This window comes from Erpetoichthys calabaricus, chromosome 1 (assembly GCF_900747795.2).
Source record: "Erpetoichthys calabaricus chromosome 1, fErpCal1.3, whole genome shotgun sequence".
Lineage (NCBI taxonomy): Eukaryota > Metazoa > Chordata > Cladistia > Polypteriformes > Polypteridae > Erpetoichthys > Erpetoichthys calabaricus.
The window spans coordinates 170,237,893-170,260,402 of NC_041394.2; the positions used below are offsets into that span (position 1 = coordinate 170,237,893).

The 22,510-nt window shown below is 37.6% G+C and overlaps 1 long non-coding RNA gene across 1 annotated transcript; it reads left to right on the forward strand.

Annotated features, from left to right (window-relative positions):
• The first annotated feature begins 14,947 nt into the window (after positions 1-14,947).
• LOC127529200 (uncharacterized) lies at positions 14,948-17,931 on the forward strand. Its single transcript, XR_007935891.1, has 3 exons — positions 14,948-15,339; positions 17,716-17,781; positions 17,891-17,931. It is a non-coding gene; the product is annotated as an uncharacterized LOC127529200 (long non-coding RNA).
• Positions 17,932-22,510: the final 4,579 nt, after the last annotated feature.

Sequence of the window (22,510 nt, forward strand, 5' to 3'; positions counted from 1 at the left end):
AAATGAATCGATAACAGACCAGCATAGCAAATATAATCAAGGAGACAAACATCCCAGGCTCCTAGATCGCCAGGTACAAAGAAATGTTCGTAGGTTCGTAGGTCTCGTCCCGTGATCCACAGATTCAGTTGTTCCCAAAGCAGAGTCCATAAAATCTGTAAAAATTTAACCAAGTCCATACAATTCGAGTCAGCTGGATCCATGAACTATACATACAATAAAGGAAATAAAACAAGCATAAGAAAGTGTAGGATTAAGGCAATTTTTGTGAAAAGTGTTGTTAACAGGGAGGAGCGGCAGCATGCGTGCGCCAGCGTCCCCTCCCTAAATCATTAACTTTCCAGGAATGAGCTAAATTTTTCTTGTTATGTTTAAAACTGTTACTTAAACTGATACGGAATGATTTTTGGAAAGACTTTATATTCCTTTCCTATGCTAAAACAGCCTATTATGTTATAAAAAAATGTACCTTGTTTGTAAGCTATAGCCTACGTGTTCTGATGTGGTTTCAGAAGTGAATGCCGTTGCTATACAGTCTTGCTTCTGAAGTAAGAAGTATAACTTAGTTTTATGAGCTATGAAAGGCAAGAGCTAGCCAAATATAGAAAAACCCCAGATAAAAGCTAAACACATTGCCTTAGGGGACAGGAAGTTAGCCGAATAAGCCCCTAAATAAAAGGCAAAAAGCCACCTTTGGAGAAGAGGCAGGACTTAGATTTATGTTCCCTTGACAGACAAAAGACAAAATTGGGGACAGGATCATGCACAAGCATAAGCTATACGACATCAGACAAGTCAGACAGAAGTTAAACCAAGAATGCTGAAAATCACCTCTGAGACTTTAAGAAACTACATGACAAGTCCTGCCTGTAGACCAGCGCACACATTGAATGTGTTTCTAATTTTCATCCATTTCACAAAATTACAGGACAATCCAGGTTGTATGGTTTGAATTGACATACACTTTTTGCTTTTGCTTATGGTACTAGCTTTTTGAATAATGCTTAAATATTTAAATGTGTTAAGCCTTTCCTGATTTCATTTTGCTCTATTCTGCTGCCAAAGACTGAGAAAAAAAGTTAATTTCTCAGCTAGGTCAATGAGACGTGACAGGAAGACTGCATTCACAATCATGCCTGGGAAAAATCTGAAGGAATTACTGATAGAAGACAGTGAACAGTAGCCCTAGGTGCAAGTGCATTGAAACTGTGAAATGTACTGTATATCACCATGGGCTGGCAAGTGTAATAGGCAAACAAAAATAGAGACAGAAGTAATACGTATATTGAACTCTGGATCAACAGGAAAAGAATCTATGTATTTAAAAAGGGGGTTGTGCCCCAAAGCCTTTCCATGATAAAACATTGTTTGAAGGCAGAAGCGGTGAATTAATGGAAGGTGAGTTTAGTTTTTTTATTACAATTACGTGGAGAAACATTTAAAAGCTTCTCATTCACACTGGTTATTATTTTCAGCTTTGGCAATAGCAATAACTAGAAATACATGCTGATATGATAAAACATTCACTATCTTTGCTCTTCCTAAGAAGTTATCAATCATTGGCATCTCAATGTATAAAGGTGATGCTTTCCATGACTTCTTAAAGAACCACAGACAACCTTTCTGTTGCATGTATTGAAGGATGCTGAGTGAGCTTTCAAATGCTTTACTCTCTTCTGACTCTAGTCACAGTTTTACTTTACAATTTTTGAGGTTTTACACATAGTGGTCCTCTTTTTGGCTAGCAAAAATATGGCTGCTGGGAGTTGTGATCAGTCAACTCCTTTTTTCAGTGAGATAAATATGTTGCTTGTACATTGATTGCATTATATCAGTCTTGAGTTTCCAAATAGGATCTATTGGATTGCAACATAGACAATATCTACTTGCTTTTTTAATTCCAGATGATCTTCACAAATTACTGGCTACCAGAGACGCTATGAGCAACCTCAAGAATGGTGCTAACTGAATTAGGAGATGCATGTGTGTTGGAGAGAATGTGATCATTGTCAATGACTAAGTGTCAGAGGGTGACTGTCAAAAAATGAAGAGCTGTGCGATGTTCGATTTTGAAACAAGTATTGCCAGGAAGATTTGTTGTCACTGAGACTAAAACTGTAAATAAAATCGAGGAACGGCCTGCTATGAGGCCAACTAAAAGCAGCAGACTGGGTTTATAATAGTTAATAGTGTTAGTTATAATAGTTAATAGTGCTTTCTGGAAGACTGCCCTTAGAAACTGTGCAGTAAGTCCTAGGAACACAGTAACACAACACTGAGATTGCAACTAGTGACATTATGCACTTACAATTAATAATAAAATGGTCTCCACTTGTAATTAAACTACTAATGCAAAAGGTAATATTCTCTGAAACATGAATCCTCCAAAAACCTGTAACAAAATTACTTTAAAAGAAAAATGTTTTAGCACTTAGTGAGGCTGAAGTCAATTCAACACCTTTGTTTAACACTGCCCATCAAGGCAGGTAAAGGCCAAGTTCTAGACATTTTTCTGACCAGGGGCCTCATGCATAACGCCGTGCGTAGAATTCACACTAAAACATGGCGTACGGACAAAAGCGGAGGAGGCAGGAACAATCTCTGGAAGGGGCACCAGCTCATCGCTACCACTGCGCCACCGTGTTGCCATTTTTAATAACATGCTTTAATTCCTATCATCATGAAAATGATATCAAGTATACATTTTAGTATTTAAATTGTTCATGGAGCTGTAATATCATGAATGTAATGTATTCTGTGTCCTGTTGACGTAAGAGAAAGCCCTTTTAAGAAGCATGTAGTGATTTACACACACAGAATACATAGAAGAACACATAGAATACGAAACATTTAACGTGTTACTTTAGTTATGATAGTATTTGAGAAACTAGTAAATTAAACGATTTTAAGATGAAGTTTAATGACAAAATAAACTACGTGATTAAAGTGGAAATTTTGAGATTAAAGTTGACATTTCAACCTTTTTTTCCCATTGTGTCCGTTTTTTTTTTCCTCTGTACCCTAATACGCTATCTGGCCACTTCTTATTCATTTTGGGCAGTGTGCGACTTTCTGAACTTGAACTTTCCAGTTTCTCTGCCACTCGATGTCACTCGATCAACTTCCTTTTGTTGTTTATACCACTGCTTAAACCAACAAATAGTAAGTTTTTCCTTGCTTTCATTTGGTATTTGCTGAAATTCTTGTTTTTTTCCCCATACTTTTGCCATTGTCTTTTCACAGAATGCTGAACTTGAGGGGCTATTTATATTGATTTACATATTCAAAGAGGTGTAATTCTGGGAGGAGTAGGGGTGGGGTGGCAGGTGTGTATACACGTGTTACATTTCATGCTGACCGGAATTTATATAGCAGAAGAACGTGGAAGTTGGCGTACGCACAGATTTATGCATTTGGATTTTTTTGTGTGTACACACATTTCTCTTTTTGTCCATATGCCATGTTTTAGTGTGAACTCTATGCACAGCGTTATATATGAGACCCCAGGAGATAAGATATAAAATGAGTGACAGGCAAGAAATCAGGAACACGATCATTAAAACCAAAGATAAAACCCTAAATCATAGTCAAGTTGTTGCACTAGAATAGTTAACCAAATATACTTCCATCAAATACACTGAAGCTATTTTTTTTTTGTTTTTTTTTCTCCACAAACACATTTAAATATTAAAAGCTCTTTGAGGCCTTTATAATTACAGACAGATAAAAACTGCCCAATTCCAGGTTGATACCCAAGCAATGCGGCAATAATCACTCCACAAAATGGCAGTACCCATAAGTAACCACATGGCATCTAAAAAGATGCAAAAATAATTTAACTAAGTTAAGTAAATGTTTAATGAAAAAAATAGTAAGAAATATGTACCCAGTCTTCTTGTTCCAAAACCTTAAGGTCAAAAAGACTATCAAAAATAAAAAGAAACTAAGAATCACATCATAATAATAACATTTCAGAGTGGCTCATTTGGCAAAATGGCATTTGATTTTAAGTCTCTGAACTGGATTAAATTGATCTGTAAATAGAAGGATGCATGCACATAAAAGTAGAAAAAAAGAAAAACGAAAATACCTATTCTTATGATTTTTTTATTTAATAAATGTATGCTGGCACGACTTGTCTCTCATGTTTTTGAAGATTAAAGTACTTAAAATATTATTTTAATAGCAAATTTTATTAAAGATGTAAATATATTCAATTCAAGAGTTTTAATTCTGTCTATATTTCTGGGATTTTGTGTGTTTTCTTTAATTTTATTATGAAAATTTACCATTCATTATTATCATTAAAATATTTTATTCTCTTTTAGTATTTCCTTTTGTTTCTTGAAGCCACCACATTGTTTTGACAAAAGGCTTCTGTTTTTATCATGTGATGGCAAGTGACATGGTAACCCCTATGTGGCAGCACCCAGTTTCATCAGTAACAAGGAGTGAAACAATTCATGTGAAACTGAATTTGTAGTGAAACTCAGTGTGTTTCTCAGCAAAAAAATGTGCTTCATTACCAGGGAAATTTGAGCCAGGGAAATTCAAACAAGACAAAAGGTGATTATTTCCTGTCAAGATGCAGTGATGGAGGAGATTTGGAAGTGGTGGCAGAAAAAATGTGCACGATGGTTAATTTTAGGGTGTATGTGTGTGGAAAATATACAGTATGTCACATTTTTAAAAAATGTACTGCACTTTTCTGTCACGATGAGAATGAGACTCATAAATAGATTTGATTTTACTGGTTTAGTACGGATTTTATTCTTTAAACCGTTACAGAAGAAAACATAAATAAATACAGAAGTAAGAGCAAGACTTTAGGAATTGAATTCTTTGTTTTACAGCTGAAAAGAATCCTTTCAAACCCTAAAAACTCTTTATTGCTAACAAAACAAATTTTAATGTCAGTTACTGCAAAGCTATATTTGAATAGAAACGTACCTGTTCCTCTCATTATTACTTTTCAGTATCTTTCTGTGGATCAAATACATGCTTGAAATAACTTTGTTAGTATCAGTAAGAAGAAGGTAGGGGTCTTTTGATTTTGAGTCTTCATTTTGCACTTTGACTACCAGTTTTGTTTTGCCCTTTTTGATAATCGTTTTCTACATTTTGACCTGTAACTAAGTCCATAGTAAGTAAGACGCACGCAAATCAGAACCACGCCCGCCAACTCACAGAGCCCCGCCCACCAACAATTCACTAAGCAGCTGACCATGGCACGCAAGACAGAGACCATGGGATACGCACGACAGAGTCACGCCCACCAACTCACAGAGCCCTGCCTACCAACTCTAAGACCATGGGATATGCACGACAGAGTCATGCCCACCAACTCACAGAGCCCTGCCCACCAACTCTAAGACCATGGGATACGCATGACAGAGCCCTGCCCACCAACTCTAACCCTCCTCCCGCATCATGGGATACACACGACCGCTTCCACCCTCGCAAACTGTTTTACACACTGCATACAGCGATTCCCATCCGCGACAAACATGCTTCTTCTTAGATGGTTCTACAGGAACGGGGAAACCTTCGTCTACAAAAACCTGATTCATACCATACTAAGAGCATAGTGTTTTTGCTGGCTTGCTCGCCTGCCTGCCTGCCTGACTGTTACCAGCATTCACCGCAATGTACTGGAGTGTAAAACTATCGCAGCTGCTACCTCACAAACTGTTCTTATTTCCCGGATTTCCCTGTATAATTAATTCACTAAGCAGCCAACCATGGCATGCAAGACAGAGACCATGGGATACACTAAAAGCAGCCTGAACCGAAAAGAACAATGAAAAGTCAACGTGGCTCAGAGGTGCATGTGGACTGTAGCAGATAAGAACAATGAAAAGTCAACGTGGCTCAGAGGTGCATGTGGACGTAGCAGAGATGAAAGCGATTGAGACAGTGTTTGGTGAGGTGCTGCGTGCGGGCACATGAGCATGACGCGGGAGGAGGGTTAGAGTTGGCGGGTGGGGCTCTGTCATGCGTATCCCGTTTTCAGTCATGGACATTTGTATGTTGCTCTCTCCAGAGTTCCATCTTTTCATTCACTCACAGTCGTATCCTCAAACCCACCCCATTTGGACAACTGTGTCTTTCAGGAAGTGTTCACCCATCAATAAATAATTATGTGGCGTATGCTACGCCGTGGGTTGGCTAGTTCTTAATATTTTAACCTTGCCTAACCCCTTTAATGCCACCTTCATTTCTTGGTGGGTATTCCACAAAGCACAATTAAGAAATTGACACTTAGCTGAATAGGTTTCACTTGAATTAGCCTAGTTGTTCTTACTAATGCAAAGAGGTTTTTTTAATTATGGAAGGACTAGGGCAATTCGAGATTATAAATTTACTATTGACACTTAAGCTGGCCCTAGAAAAGATTATAAAGATAATTTACCCTCTATCATGGCTCAAACAGATGGCAGAGAAGAAAGTAACATCAACAGTTTGAGTACCTTTGACTCTTAATGTGATTTATAGTGTATCATGGGATAGCTTGGAAAAAAAAAACACACCTTATGGACTAGCTTTTAGTTTGAGGTTTTACTATTTTTTTAATTTATGCAAAATAGAATATACAACAGGGAGCAGCTGCCTTTTTGGCAGCTATAGAAAATGTAATACTTGAGTTGTACAAGGGTTACTAATCTGTAATAACACAAAGGGAAATGTGCCCCCAAAAAGAAGTTGAGAGTTCTATAACAGACTGAAGAAATGTCGGTAATATGATTCTGAATTTGTGAATTATATAATTACATTTTATTGTAATTGTTTAAAATAAAAAAAAGTTACCGTCACTGTTGACAATATAACCGCTCAAAAAATTAAAGGAACACTTTGAAAACACATCAGGTCTCAATGGGAAAAGATCCTGCTGGATATCTATACTGATATGGACTGGGTCATGTATTAGGAATGAAAGGAGGCCACATTGTTTGAAGGAAATAAAAATTATCAATGTACAGAGGGCTGAATTCAAAGACACCCTGAAAATTAAAGTGAAAAAATGATGCGGCAGGCTATTCCATTTTGTCAAAATTTCATTGCAGCAACTCAAAATCGTTCTCAGTGGTTTGTATAGCCCCCACATGCGGATGGACCGAAACAATGTCCCAGAGGTGTTCTATTGGATTTAGGTCAGGCAAGCATGGGGGCCAGTCAATGGTATTAATTCCTTCATCCTCCAGGAACTGCCTACATACTCTCACCACATGAGGCCGGGGCATTGTCATGCACCAGTAGGAACCCAGGGCCCACTGCACCAGCATAAAGTCTGACAATGGCCCTCAGGCCACCCTCATGAAGTCTGTTTCTGATTGTTTGGTCAGAGACATTCATACCAGTGGCCTGCTGGAGGTCATTTTGTAGGGCTCTGGCAGTGTTCATCCTGTTCCTCCTTGTCCAAAGGAGCAGATACCAGTCCTGCTGATGGGTTAAGGATCTTCTATGGCCCTGTCCAGTTCTCCTACAGTAGCTGCCTGTCTCCTGGAATCTCCTTCATGCCCTTGAACCTGTGCTGGGAGACACAGAAAACCTTCTGGCAATGGCACATATTGATGTGCCATCCTGGAGAAGCTGGACTACCAGTGCAGCCTCTGTAGGGTCCAGGTATCGCCTCATGCTACCAGTAGTGACATTGACCATAGCCAAATGCAAAACTAGTAAAAAAATGGTCCGAAAAGATGAGGAAGGAAAAATGTCAGTGGCCTCCACCTGTTAAACCATTCACTGTTTTGGGGGTCTTCTCATTGTTGCCCCTCTAGTACACCTGTTGTTAATTTCATTAACACCAAAGCAGCTGAAACTGATTAACAACCCCCTCTGCTACTTAACAAACCAGATTGATATCCCAGAAGTTTCATTGACTTGATGCTATACTCTGATTAAAAAATGTTCCTTCAATTTTTATTTAAAAGTATATAATCAGTGCCAATGTATATGGAATGAAGCATACTTCAGAGTAACTAGAATACACATTTATATGTAAATATTCATTGTACTTTTAGCAACCTAAAAGAAAGCTGCAGCTTCTGCCACTCCTGAGAGATCATCAACTTTCTATTTTACTCCTGCTGAGTAGTTTGCCCTGGACTAGAATGACTGATTGCATAATGCAACTGGATGTATATTGCACATGAACATCATTTCAAAAGGACTAACTTATGCATTAATGTCATAGAATTTGTGCATTTTACTATCCGACTCTAATGGGTCTGGCAGGGCTGTTATCACACATAAGTACAATCTATTGCACCTGCAAAGTTTGGGAAGCCTTCCGGGTGGCCTCTCTCTGTAGCACGTCAATCCGGGCTTCGATCGCAACAGCGGCCCTCCTGGATCTCTTCTTCCCCATTGAGTAGGAGTAGTGTCTTAGCGAGCCTCTTTTGTTATCCGTGGCTTCCTGGCCACGTGTGCATGCTTGCCTGAGCCTGTGCTACTGCAAATGTGTGTGTGCCTCGCGCTGCTGTGCCGGGTCATCACACGATTTGAAATACAGATCCCTGCCTTACAGACGGCCAGGAATCTTGCTGACTATGCCAGTGTAACAAAGGTGCTATATTGGCGCCTGACGCGACACAGACAGACACGGGAGGCACACTGATAAAACAAATAAATGTTTTCTTTCAATTTCTTCGCCTGTGGGAAACGCCTTCCCCATCTCCACAGGCACAACACAGTCCCACAAACAAAGGCACAACCCTCTTCCTTTTCTGTCACCACTCCTCTTCGTCAAGCTTTGTCTCCCGACTCTGGCTCTCAAGTAGTAGCTACAGGCTCCTTTTATAGCAGCCCCGGAAGTGCTCCAGGTGCTCATTGACCTACTTCAGGCTGCACTTCTGGGTGTGGCTGCAGTCCAGCCCACATGGGCTCGTTAAGCCATGCAGCTCCCCCGGCAGTGACCATGGAGCCCAACAGGGATGAGCTCCAGTGTTCCACCATTGTGGCCCCGATGCAACCCAGCGGGGCTGCTACTAAGTGTTCCGGGGAATGTAGGGTGAAGCCCATGGGTGTTCCCCCAGATCCAGTGTTAAAGGGGCGTCCCGGCCGGGTATGGTACTGGACCGCCCACCATAACATTAAGGAGCATTTCAGTTAAAGGATACAATGCCAACCTCCTGACATAGATTCTCTACATTGCCAACACTGTGCTTAAATATAAAGAAGTACAAACTGTATGTGCAATGTTCATCTGTCACGTCAGTAAGTCTGTCAAGTAAAGGAGCACATGATTTTTGATCCTAAATGGTCTTGCATGACATTTTTTTATGTATACACAGTATATGTTGCTGCTTACTTTTTTATTTATTTTTTGTTTAATATTTTGTCAAACATGAAGAGAAATGTGTAATGAGGATAGAAAAATAGCTTTTTCAGTTTGTTAAATACAACTTGTACCTTTTAAGTTGAGTCAAGTCATATTTATTTATACGGCACATTTAAAAGACAGCCAATATCATCCAAAGTGCTGCATAATAAAATCAATTAAAAATAAAACAAACATTTAATCAAAATAAAAGAGAAGAATAAAATGACACATTTTAAAAAGAATTAAACAACTAACAGATTAAGAAAACAATTAGTCTGAACAGGCAGTCAGATCTTTGTGTTTAGCTGTAAATTTCTACTGTATGTACTGAATCATTACGCTGTTTATGTCATGGTCTTAATCTGAAGATATTGTATAAAGACCAAAAATACTAGGAAACAAAACTGACTCGAAGTATAAATCCAAGCAGGGCGGGGATGGCCACATGTATAATTAGAAAGAGCATTGTAGAGGGCAAGCACTGTGTTTGGCTGGTGACTTAAATCCAGAACAGTGAAATCAAATTAAAATCTGATAAAATTCCAGGTTTAGTAAGTCCAATCCGTGGACTGTATTCAAGTAGACTGTTCAAGTCTTAGATCTTCCACGCAGTCTTAAAACAAAGACGAAACAAACAAACCCAAAGAGTAGCAGCAGAAAGACACACCAGTGTTTCCTAATATGGAGGAAAAAAATGTAATTCATTTGGAGTTTAGTTTAGAGGACAGTTCGGGCCAAAGTTAAAACACTTTAGAAAAGGGGGTTGGATCTGTTTTTCTTTTGATCCAGCAAGCTAAACAATTTGATGTGATTAACAATGTGTTTTAAAAGAGTGTTGAATTCTGGGAAGCATGCAAAACAGATTAAGCAATTCTGTGGATATGCAAATGTATAATAAAATGTTAAAAGTGTTATTAGTTAGTAGAAACAAGTGTGTATATGCTTGTATGATGATGTGAAATAGGGGCTTGGGACTTTGTTTTTAACATGTGTCACATAATTAGAAACAAGTAACCAGACCATGGGAATTTCTCCAATTTTGACTGATGTAGCCTTACTAAAAATAGAAATCAAGCCATGGTGTAAAAGTAACCACCTTTTATGGTGTCCATTTTATGACATCCTCCTCCCTCTGACAAAACTCCATCCTTTCTACTATCTTCGACAAAATATTCCTCCTCCCTGCGAGGAAACCTCCATCCTCCACCCTCCCCTCTCCTCCCTCCTTCCTCCTTCCACCACCGTCCACTCTCAGTCCTCCGACGTTTGTTTTCCGTCATCCACCCTCCTATCTCCGTTGTCCGCCTTCAGCTCTCCGTCAACCCCAACACTCCCCCTGCCCCCCAATCACAGCATTTTCGTTAAGGAAGTGACATAATACTCCAGGTCCACCTTCTTTACAAGTTCATTCGCCAAATTATTTGTCAATTATATTTCACAGTAAGAATTTACAGCATGACTCAAACGTAGGAACGGAGGTATATGACGTTAATTGTTGAGTGTCTTTTAACACTAGAATTACCAGAGCCTACGAAAAAACTCGTATATCCGGCCCACCTTAAATCGCTTCTTAAATCCGTTCACACCTCTCCGCCAGCATCCTTTGTCCTCTAAATGTGCTGATAATAGACAAGCTGCCAGCAGCCGGCTATTCCATCCCCCCACCGACTTAGAACGTGAGCGAAGTTTTCCCAGCTCACGCCTTGATTGATTATGTGGGAGTGAAGTGGAGTTTTACAGTGGAAATAAGAGATCATTATTCTAAAGTAATCTGTGTAAACACATTGTTAAAACAGAAACTTTTTCATATTTTAGTAATAATTGTTACAAAATGTAGTAGGCATAAACTATAGAATATATAAAGCCCGAGTTCCAAAGATCAAATAAACACTTTCACAAAAGCTTCAAGAATGATTCAACAGCTTCTGTGGCGTAGCGTGCTAAGATTTGCCTTTTAGCGCAGAGCAGCTTTTCCTTGCCTCACAGACCTCAGTTCGATTCCCCGCTGGGGATGAAGTGTTGCTTTTTTTTTCTTTTCTTTTAAACCTCAAACGGACATAAAATTTATACATTGGTATGCACTGTCAGTTACTGAGATCGTTATATTTTCATGTGGGATGCTCCTTTTCAAATATTTTTTTAACAATTGAGACTGCAATTAACAGGAACAACTGTCCTTATAACTTATTTTTAAGATCCATAACACACAGACAGACAGAGCACTGCGTAATAGAGAGACAGACAGGCAGAGAAGTCACTAGATATATAAACAGGGAAGCCACGTGTACTGAAAGAAAAAAAGAACAACATGTGCGTTGTCCCTGCTGCACTGAATAAGAGAGTCTAAGTAAGATCGGGGGAGGGGTGATGTTAGAGCGCCTGCGCTTATTCAGTGCAGCTGGGACAACGCACATATTGTTCTTTTTTTCTTTCAGTACACGTGGCTTCCCTGTTTATTTATATATCTAGTGACTTCTCTGCCTGTCTGTCTCTCTATTACACAGTGCTCTGTCTGTCTGTGTGTTATGGATCTTAAAAATAAGTTATAAGGACAGTTGTTCCTGTTAATTGCAGTCTCAATTTTTAAAAAAATATTTGAAAAGGAGCATCCCACATGAAAATATAACGACCTCAGTAACTGACAGTGCATACCAATGTATAAATTTTATGTCCGTTTGAGGTTTAAAAGAAAAGAAAAAAAAAGCAACACTTCATCCCCAGCGGGGAATCGAACTGAGGTCTGTGAGGCAAGGAAAAGCTGCTCTGCACTAAGAGGCAAATCTTAGCGCGCTACGCCACAGAAGCTGTTGAATCATTCTTGAAGCTTTTGTGAAAGTGTTTATTTGATCTTTGGAACTCGGGCTTTATATATTCTATAGTTTATGCCTACTACATTTTGTAACATTTATTACTAAAATATGAAAAAGTTTCTGTTTTAACAATGTGTTTACACAGATTACTTTAGAATAATGATCTCTTATTTCCACTGTAAAACTCCACTTCACTCCCACATAATCAATCAAGGCGTGATCTGGGAAAACTTCGCTCACGTTCTAAGTCGGTGGGGGGATGGAATAGCCGGCTGCTGGCAGCTTGTCTTTTATCAGCACATTTAGAGGACAAAGGATGCTGGCGGAGAGGTGTGAACGGATTTAAGAAGCGATTTAAGGTGGGCCGGATATACGAGTTTTTTCGTAGGCTCTGGTAATTCTAGTGTTAATACTGTGTAAGCATACATATTAATACGTGTGTATTAAAACATGTACAGTTACGGGGCGATTTCTCAGCCTTAAAATCTCACTTTTTATTAAAAAGGTAAACGCACAATTTTTTATTCTGAAGGGCACAAACCACTTCAGATTTCAGCCGTTAAATGTGCAAAAATATCGGTACACCAGATAAATAAGCACAACATATTATCAGTTGTATTGTATGCATACAATACATATAGAAATGTGTTAATCATTAACAAATAGTATGGGATGGTGTTTTTTGACTCAGCTACAGATGCCGATGGAGACCAGAACTGCTTTGGAAAAATACGAACGCCTTAGGGCCAATCTGGAAGAAGGTAGTGCACCCAGCGCCTTGATTTAAACGATTACATGTCTTGGTGGGTTTGCGTAGCTTTTTGTCAATATCTTTACACCTGTTTTTAAGGCTTATTGACTGAAAGGGGCTTTCATGAAAAAGTTAGAGCTTTGCTACAGGACACACCCCCTACAAGCCAAGGAAGTAAAAATAAAGGTATATATGTCTGTTTTGTTTAAGCCTTTTAAGTTCGTATGCATAGCCCCATTTGGCCGTTTTAGTTTTATTTCTTTCTTCAGTAATATTTCACTTCTCTAAAGATAAACAACATTGATATTTTAGATGTAATTTTAGAAACACAATGTAGATACTTGACTATCAGTAGTATAACCACTTGCCAGTTGTTGAAAATATTTAAAAAGTTGCATACTTATGAAAATCTTCTTAACAAAATGCATGGCTTTCTACAGAGACGTTATTTTTTCAGTAAGATGTATTGTTTAGAATGTATTTAATGGTTGGTTTATTGTGCATATCTTGTTTTGTATCACAGATTCACATATCACTGGAGTAAAGAACCATGATCGTAAGTAACTAGTCTTAATAATACAATTGTAATGTAATTTAAATTTTATAAACACACCTCACAATGAATTATCCCATAAGGAAGTGAATATGTTTTGCACACTGTTTGAATAAAACACATTTTTGTTAAAAATCTGAATTATTCTGTAAAGTTCTGGTATCAAAATGTTTCATGTCATAGGTTTGCACATTATCAGAAACTTATTTGAGCAAGGGTATACTCAGAAGAGAGATGGTTAAAGTAACTGAGGTGTTTGGAGGAGGAAAAATATTGTAAATTAAATATTTTCATTAATTTTTCATAAGATTTTGGATTATATCTTTATACTGTGGGAAAGGTCATTCATAATCATTTTTAATTCCAAATTTCATTGTACCATACGCTATTGTAATTGGTTCACTCAGTGTGTATTGTGTTAAAACATAGTTCAGTATTACAAATTAATTTTTAATTTCAGTCTTTAAATTAATTTTTGGTAGAACAAACATACAAATTATTTTTTATCAAATGTCATCTCCGATAATATATTTCTTTGTGAGTTAACGCAACAGATGACTACAACATAAAAGTTTGATTCACCAATTACAAAAATTATGCATTGTTTTAAGATTTAAAGAACAGGAGGACATGGTAAATTTTCAGGGTTTGCCAACTGAGAAGACTTTTGCACAAAATGAAATTATTCCGAAGGAGTATTGACTGCCCCAAAAATGAAATTTTTGCTGCAGTTGAGGTACCAGTATTACTGACTCCTTGATTATGGAGGTGATCATTAAGTGAATTAATTAAATCCCAATTATTTTTGTATCTTAGAGTGAATTAAAAAAGTGGCCCCCAATGAAAGGTGTTCGAGCTATGTATAGACGTGTGAGGGACTTTGGGGGAATTCGACCATGCTATCGGTATCCTGTGTCTAATTCTACAGCATGTTGCATGTTTTATCTATTATGTTATTTATGTTGTTTCTTTGACTACTTGGTTAACTATAAACACTCATTCCCTTCCTTAAATATGTGACTTCTCAAATTATTTTATTTTTTTCTGTAGAAATGATGTGCATGAAGTAATGCATCAATTGGATGCAAGGGGGCTGCACAGATGACAGCCAGAAAATTGCAAAATTCTGAGATGCCAGTACTCAACAAAGGGCCCCAATCACACTTGGCACATTGATGGCATGTCTTATATCTGTTTTGTTGTCATTTTTTCTAATGTACATGATCCATATGATAAGAATAGAAAGTGCAAAACAGTGAAATCTGAGATTCTTACAATGTACTGTGTTTAACGTGGATGTAATTTTATTACTGTGGTTGCAGGGTTCATTTATTGAATTTTGTTTGTTACAGGAAATGATAAATTGCGTTTTTATGGAATCTGGATTCATCTGTGTATTGATGGGTATGTAGAGACAAGCTGAATCGGTATTATTGTGATCAATACTGTTCTGTTAATATTAATATTCTCTATGTATGTTTTTTGCATATTTATATCTTTATGTAGATATTCAAGATGTGTTATATGGCTACATGCAGGGACCTCCAATCGGAATCCACGTTTCATTGCTAGATATTTTCTCAATGCTGTGGAAACAGAAAATGGTGAAACATTTACTTTCGTTTCCAGCTAATTCCTATGATAAATGAGTTTCTTTAGCTGTATATTGTTAGAGGATTTTCTTAATATTTTATACAGCACTTTTCTGGCTGTGTGCTTTAAATTACTGTGTTTTATTTATTTTTGAATTGCTATGGCTATAGGTTGTCCACGCCTTGTGAGAGCAGATAGGGGTTGTGAAAATTCTTTAGTTGCCATTATACAGATGTCTTTTAGATACCGTCACCATGACAGCTTAGCAGGAGTTAACAGTTTCAGATATGGGAAGTCTATACATAATCAAGTAAGTATTAAAAAAATACCAAATTGTTTTATATTTCATTATTGTGGCTTTACCTTTAAAGATGAAAAAGCTATGTACAGTAGGGAAATGCACATGCTTTCAACAATTATTGCATCATAAAGCATATAGTAATATTCCCTAGATCCAGTGCCAACAAAACTAGTAAAAAGTGCAATGGATGTTCTTGCAGCGCCTATTTTAAACATTATCAGTAGTTCATTATTGCATGGCACAGTACCTGATGCACTAAAAGTGTCAGTCATTAAACCATTACTTAAAAAGTCAGATCTAAACCACACATACTAAATAATTATAGGCCTATTTCAAATTTACCCTTTCTCTCTAAACTACTAGAAAAAGTAGTTGCCAAACAGCTTCAGTCACACCTTACGCATTAAAATTTATTTGAGAAATTCCAGTCTGGTTTCCGCACTGGTCATAGTACAGAAACGGCACTAACGTGGGTTGTAAATGACATTCTGATATCCTCTGACGAAGGAAACTCCACTGTAATTATGTTGTTAGACTTAAGTGCAGCATTTGACACCACTGAGCATTCTATTTTACTGCACAGGTTAGAGAATGATGTTGGGCTTACAGGCACCGTGCTCACTTGGTTTAGTTCTTATTTATCAAATCAATTCCAATATTTACAGAAATGTGCTGACAGTACTCCATCATTATACACAGAAGTGAGATATGGTGTCCCGCAGGGCTCAGTACTGGGACCTTTACAGTTTTCACTTTACATGCTTCCAATGGGATCTATCATTAGGAAACATAATTTTAATTTTCACTTGTATGCAGATGACACCCAGTTATACCTTTCATTTAGATCAAATGACGTTTCTCCGATGTTGTCTTTAATTAATTGTGTTAGTGAATTAAAGGAGTGGATGGATGAGAACTACTTGTCTTTAAACACCGATAAAACAGAGATGTTAATTGTTGGAAGGAATGACGCTGATCACAACAATATTTTGTCATCATTTAACTCAGTTGGAATCACCATTAATTTTACTGAATCAGCCCACAATCTAGGAGTTATCTTTGACTTTAGCATGTCATTTAAAGCGCATATTACAAATTTGTCCAAATCCATGTTTCTTCCATCTTAAAAATGCAGGGAAATTAAGGCGCTTTCTAAATAAACAGGATTCTGAAAAATTAATTCATGCATTTATTTCTAGTAGGATTGACTATTGCATTGCGGTGTTCACTGGATGTTCAAACCGTTCTTTATATAGCCTCCAGCTAATCCAAAATGCTGCTGCAACAATTATTACAAGAACAAGAAAGTACGAACACATAACTCCAGTTTTTAAATCCTTACACTGGCTCCCAGTTAAGTTTAGGGCAGATTTCAAAATCCTCCTTTTAACATATAAAGCATTAAATGCCCAAGGTTCAGCTTACTTGTCTGAACTTATCATGACTTACAAACCAGAACGCACATTAAGATCTCAAGATGCCAGTCTGCTTATGATTCCAAGGATTAATAAACTAACAGTGGGAGGTCGAGCTTTTAGTTACAGGGCCCCTAAACTGTGGAATGGTCTGCCTGCTACTATAAGAGATGCCCCATCGGTCTCAGCTTTTAAATCCCAGCTGAAGACTCACTACTTCAGTTTAGCATATCCTGACTAGAGCTGCTGATTAACTGTACAGACTGCATCTCTGTTGTTAGTCATTAGCACTAAAACATAAGTAACATGATAGTTATAATTTGTTACTAACCCTCACCTATTTTGTTTCTCTTCCCAGTACTCAAACGTGGCACTTGGTGCCACGGCCCACCTGCCAAGTTGTTTTGCCTGCCTAAGGTAAAGTCATCCCTGATGGAGGATCGCAGGAATCATGGGGTAGAGGGTCCTTTCATCGGATTGACTGGCCAAGCAATGCTTCAGCTGTGGAATGGCCAAAACGGGGAGGCAGCTTGATGGCTGAGGTCTCCAGGACTCTAAACAAATCCAAATCATATTATGTGATATCAGCTACTGTTAAATTCTGGTCCATACTTGTAATATTTTTATTTTTATACTGTATTGAGGATTTGTTCTGTTCTGTGTATTGTATTGTATTGTATTGACCCCCTTCTTTTTGACACCCACTGCATGCCCAACCTACTTGGAAAGGGGTCTCTTTTTGAACTGCCTTTCCCAAGGTTTCTTCCATTTTTTTCCCTACAAGGGTTTTTTTGGGAGTTTCCTTGTCTTCTTAGAGAGTCAAGGCTGAGAGGCTGTCAAGGACCAGGGCCTGTTAAAGCCCATTGCAGCACTCCTTATGTGATTTTGGGCTATACAAAAATAAATGATTGAATTTAATATGTTGGGAAAAAAAATCACCAATATTATATTCTGTTTTTATTTCTAAAAGCGAGCAGAGTACTTTAATGGATACCTAAAAAAATCATGGATGTCTTTCTGGCAAAAACATTTTGAGGTGTGTAGTGTAGGTGTAATATTTGTCTCTTTGATTAACTAATGATTACTTATAGTATTGTTAGCCTTTTTTCCCTTAGTACACCTAAGAAATTTTGCCTTTTTGACAGGCAACGGTGGAAGCTGAAATTTTGGAACTATCCAATCCCATATATATGTATGTATTGTACATTTATTATAAATATATATATATATATATATATATATATATATATATATATATATGTTTAAGTTGATTCTTATACACAGTATATATGTAAATGCATATCTATTTATTAGTGGTTGATATTTTTCAGTTTAAAAATTATATTTACATTCTTGTTTAAAGAACAGGATGAACAAGAACTAAATACTATTAGATAAGATTAACTTTATTAATCCCATGGGAAAATTCAAACACATATAAGCAGCAGACTCACAGGATAAATAATATAGCCAAACTATCAATCAGTCGATAAGCAAATATAAATATAATGTATATTGTGCAGATATTTCAAAAAGGTATTTTTGTGTGGAAGCATTGAATTGCCTGATAGCAGTGGGCAGAAAAGACCCCCAGAGGTGCACCTTAGCACACCATGGTGGAATGAGCCTGTGGCTAAAAGTACTCCAAGACAGTGCCTACTGGAGGGGATTTTTCATGATGGCATCCGATTTTTCCACAATCCTCTTTTTTACAACAGGTTCCAGTGTGTCCAGGGTTTGCCCTGTGATGGAGCAGGCTGCCCTGATACGTTTGTTCAGGAATTGTGCTTCTTTGTGCTTAGGTTGCTTCCCCAGGAGACTGCAGCATAGAACACCACACTGGCTTCTATGGACTGGTAGAACATTTCCAACAGTTTGCTGCACACATCAAAAGACCTGAGTCTCCGTAGCGAGTACATTCTGCTCTGGCCCTTCTTGTACAGAGACACTGTGTTGGCAGACCAGTCCAGTTTGTTGTTTATGTGAATCCCCAGGTACTTGTAGCTCTGCACCACTTCCACGTCCTCCCCCGGATGGTGACTGGTCTCAAAGGCTTTTTGTGTAGAGTTGCAGGTTGTTGTCCTGGCACCACAAGACAAAGTCCTCTACAACCTTCCTGTACTCTGACTCATCTCCATTATTAATGCAGCCTATGATGGAAGAGCATCTGAAAATTAAAAAATACAAGTCAGTGTATCTTGAAATAAAGATGCTTTTTTGTGAAGGACCTTATGAAGTAATCAGCAAAAACGTTAGAGTAGCTTTTTCCAGAAACGTGTTTTCCTTTGCATCACATATACTTGTATTTAGGTTACTTGGCATCCCTAAGTTTGGGTGAATGTTGTAACTGTGTGTACCTGTGAGAGAATACAAGAAGACTGCCATGCTATTCACAGTTGCTTGTGTTCGGATACACTAGGATAGTTGTCTACATCACTATAAAGCAGTTTAATAAAAAAATTGAAAAAAAAAAGTTTTTTATACATTTCCTTCTGTTTCAGACACTGTGTCAAACTTTGCGTTTTACCTGTAATTGAAAGGCAACTTTACTCTGAGTGCATTGAATGGAATAACCACAGGATTCGTAAGTAGACTCTAGCTGCAGGACCATTTGGAAAACCAGACATGCTTTATTTTTGTCCTCCATCCGGTAATCTGTTATCTTTAAACACAGCTTATCCAAATCTATTTTCATGCTTAACCGATAAGGTTTTATGTTTAAACTATTTTGGACAAAACTATGATAACATATTTAAGCCAACTATTACTTCTTTTGTCACATTTGGTTTTATGTGTTAGCTCAGAAACTTCAGCCTTGAAGAACATAAACTGTATAAACAACACTGTCAAAAGTAGCAATAAAATTATCTCTCACTGAGCTACACCACAAAAAAAGTTAGAAGGTTAGCTCAGTTCTTTCACACAGGGCAACCTTCTGTTTCCCACATTTCATTTGTTGCCATAAGGCTGCAGATTAAGATTCTAAATGATTTAAGATCAGTAGTAATTGATCAAATATAATTCTTTGATTCCCAGAGTTATAAGCATTTTGAATTCCAGCAGTTGTAAGAGTTATTATTAGGTACTACTAAAATTATTTTTCTTTGTAGGAATCTTGTGTGTGCCTAGAAGTGTGTCCTGAATTCCTGTCGTGTGATTCGTCTTGGCTTGTTTTCCTGTATCTGTGTAACAATATTCTGTGTTTTTACACTTTACCACTGCAAACAAATTTCCTTCAGAGATAATAAAATCTGCCAAACCTAACCTATTGTCTAATCTGTTTTTTAGTTTATTAAATATTGGTGTACTCTTGTATTTTATATATATGGTATTATGGAGATTGCTCATTTACTGTTTATTCATTCCACTCATTTATCTTTTGTCATTAATAGGAACTCCAAATATGCTGTGAACAATTGATAATGATCTTCAGCAGCATGCAGAAACTATGGCTTGTGAAAAGGGAGCAACCCTGACTGTGGCCAATGTTGCTTTCAGGCAGTTGTGCTCCACTGTGTTTACTCTCCCTAGATCAATGGATGGTTATTCAGTTGATGATGCTGTGGCTTCTTTTCTAATGACTGCAAATCACATAAAAACTCTTATGGCCAGAATGAATCTGATTGAGCCAGATAACTTTGTACAGGCTTTTGAAATATTAGAAAAATAATCAATTCTTTTCGTACTAAATAAATTTAGTTGTTATGAAAATAAATTGGTTTAATCATACTTTTTTGAGCCTTTACACATAGAAAGGTCCATTATAACAATTTAAAACAACCCAGAGGATTTTTATATAGAACCTTTAGTATCCTTCCATAACCTAGGTTTAACCATTATCAGTCCATTAATTTTATGAACTTGCACTTATATTAGAGTTCCTTGTGGCAGAAGAATCAAGCACCATTTATGAATTTGTTGAGTGCAACTTAGATGGCTGTTTTTGATTCTCTGGGATAGAAATTATTTATTTGCATCAGAATTTTATAGTCACAACATCAAGAAGAATTTTATAGTCACAACATAATCAAAATAATTGTATGCATTTTTTTCCTATATACAGTATATAATTTAACAACATTTTAATGACAGGAAAAACTAAACATTTTACTTTCCTCTTGGGGATGAATAAAACAAAGGTCATCATCTAAAATCTTTCATTTTGTAATTACCAATGGTATCCGTAATTTTTTTTTAAATCAGCGATGTCCAATGATTTTAACAGAAGAACTAGGTTTGAGGCCGAAATTCTTTCCGGTGGTGTATATTTTAAACATGTACATATTAATTGTGTGCACAATGAATCAAATTTGTTTAAAGCATTTGGAGCTGGCTCTTTTGACATTAACTGGCACAGCTCTTTACAGGTCTTTACAGACCATGGTACAGTGTTTGTGTACAGCTCTAAAAATGTTATGCCAATGGACCATATGTCTGAATGTACAGAACAAGGTTGATAAGTTAGCAGACATTCAGGAGCTGTGTAAATAGCAGTACCACTAAGAGGTCCACTTAAAATGCCAGATATTTTTCTCCCCTGCCTTAGCGAAACTGAGTCACGAACATTGGCTAAACCCCTGTCGGTAAGATAGGCCTTTTTGCTGCTGCCTTCAATCTAAAAGACAAAAATTACAGAAATGAAAATAAATTTACTTAATGAAACACAAATGATCAACAAAGCATATGTTTGTTACCTAAACAGAATACATGTTTATCCTGCGTTTTCCACAAAAGTAAACATACGTAAGCATAGAATTCAAAATGTTAAAAATAAAAACATCCCAAAACAACTATATTTTTTTATATGGCCCAGAATCACATAAAGAATGTCTAAACAGGCTTTAATAGGCCATGTTTAATTTACAAAAGAGGTATCAAAGTGGGCGGCACGGTGACGCGGTGGGTAGCGCTGCTGCCTCGCAGTTAGGAGTCCCGGGTTCGCTTCCCGGGTCCTCCTTGCGTCGAGTTGGCATGTTCTCCCCATGTCTGCATGGGTTTCCTCCGGGTACTCCGGTTTCCTCCCACAGTCCAAAGACATGCCGGTTAGGTGCATTGGTGATTCTAAATGTTCCCTAGTGTGGGTGTGTGTGTGTGCCCTGCGGTGGGCTGCTGCCCTGCCCAGGGTTTGTTTCCTGCCTTCTGCCCTGTGTTGGCTGGGATTGGCTCCAGCAGACCCCAGTGACCCTGTAGTTAGGATATAGTGGGTTGGATAATGGATGGATGGTATCAAAGTGAAACCATACTAACACAGTAACTCTTTTGTTTCTCTTGTATTTCAATTTTTGTTTAAGTTCTGTTTAATTTCTGTTTCCGGGTGTGATGAATATGCTGCCCACATGGGCTCAGGAGTCCAAAACATAGCATCCCCTGGCGGTGCCTGCAGAACCCAACAGGGCTGCACCCAACTCCAATTCCCAAGGGCCCAGTTTAGTAGGATCCTCCTGGCAGTAACAGGATATGAACCGGCAACCTTCCAGAATCCAGCACAGATCCTTGGCCACTCTGCCTTAATATATTAAAAAAGAAGTGAAAAATAAATATAAAATATAACATTTGATGTTTAAGCGCTGCATGAACACAAAAACAATAAAACAGTAAGTAGTTAATTCCAATACTGAATTGAATGTTGTGGAAAAATTTGTTTCTATACAGAAAGAAATATTTATTGATGGTTAAAATAAAGCTAATCAAAAATTCCTACAAATATTTATGCTTCTATATGATTTTTCTCACATCCATACAAAAGACAGTAGTTTGTACAGCCA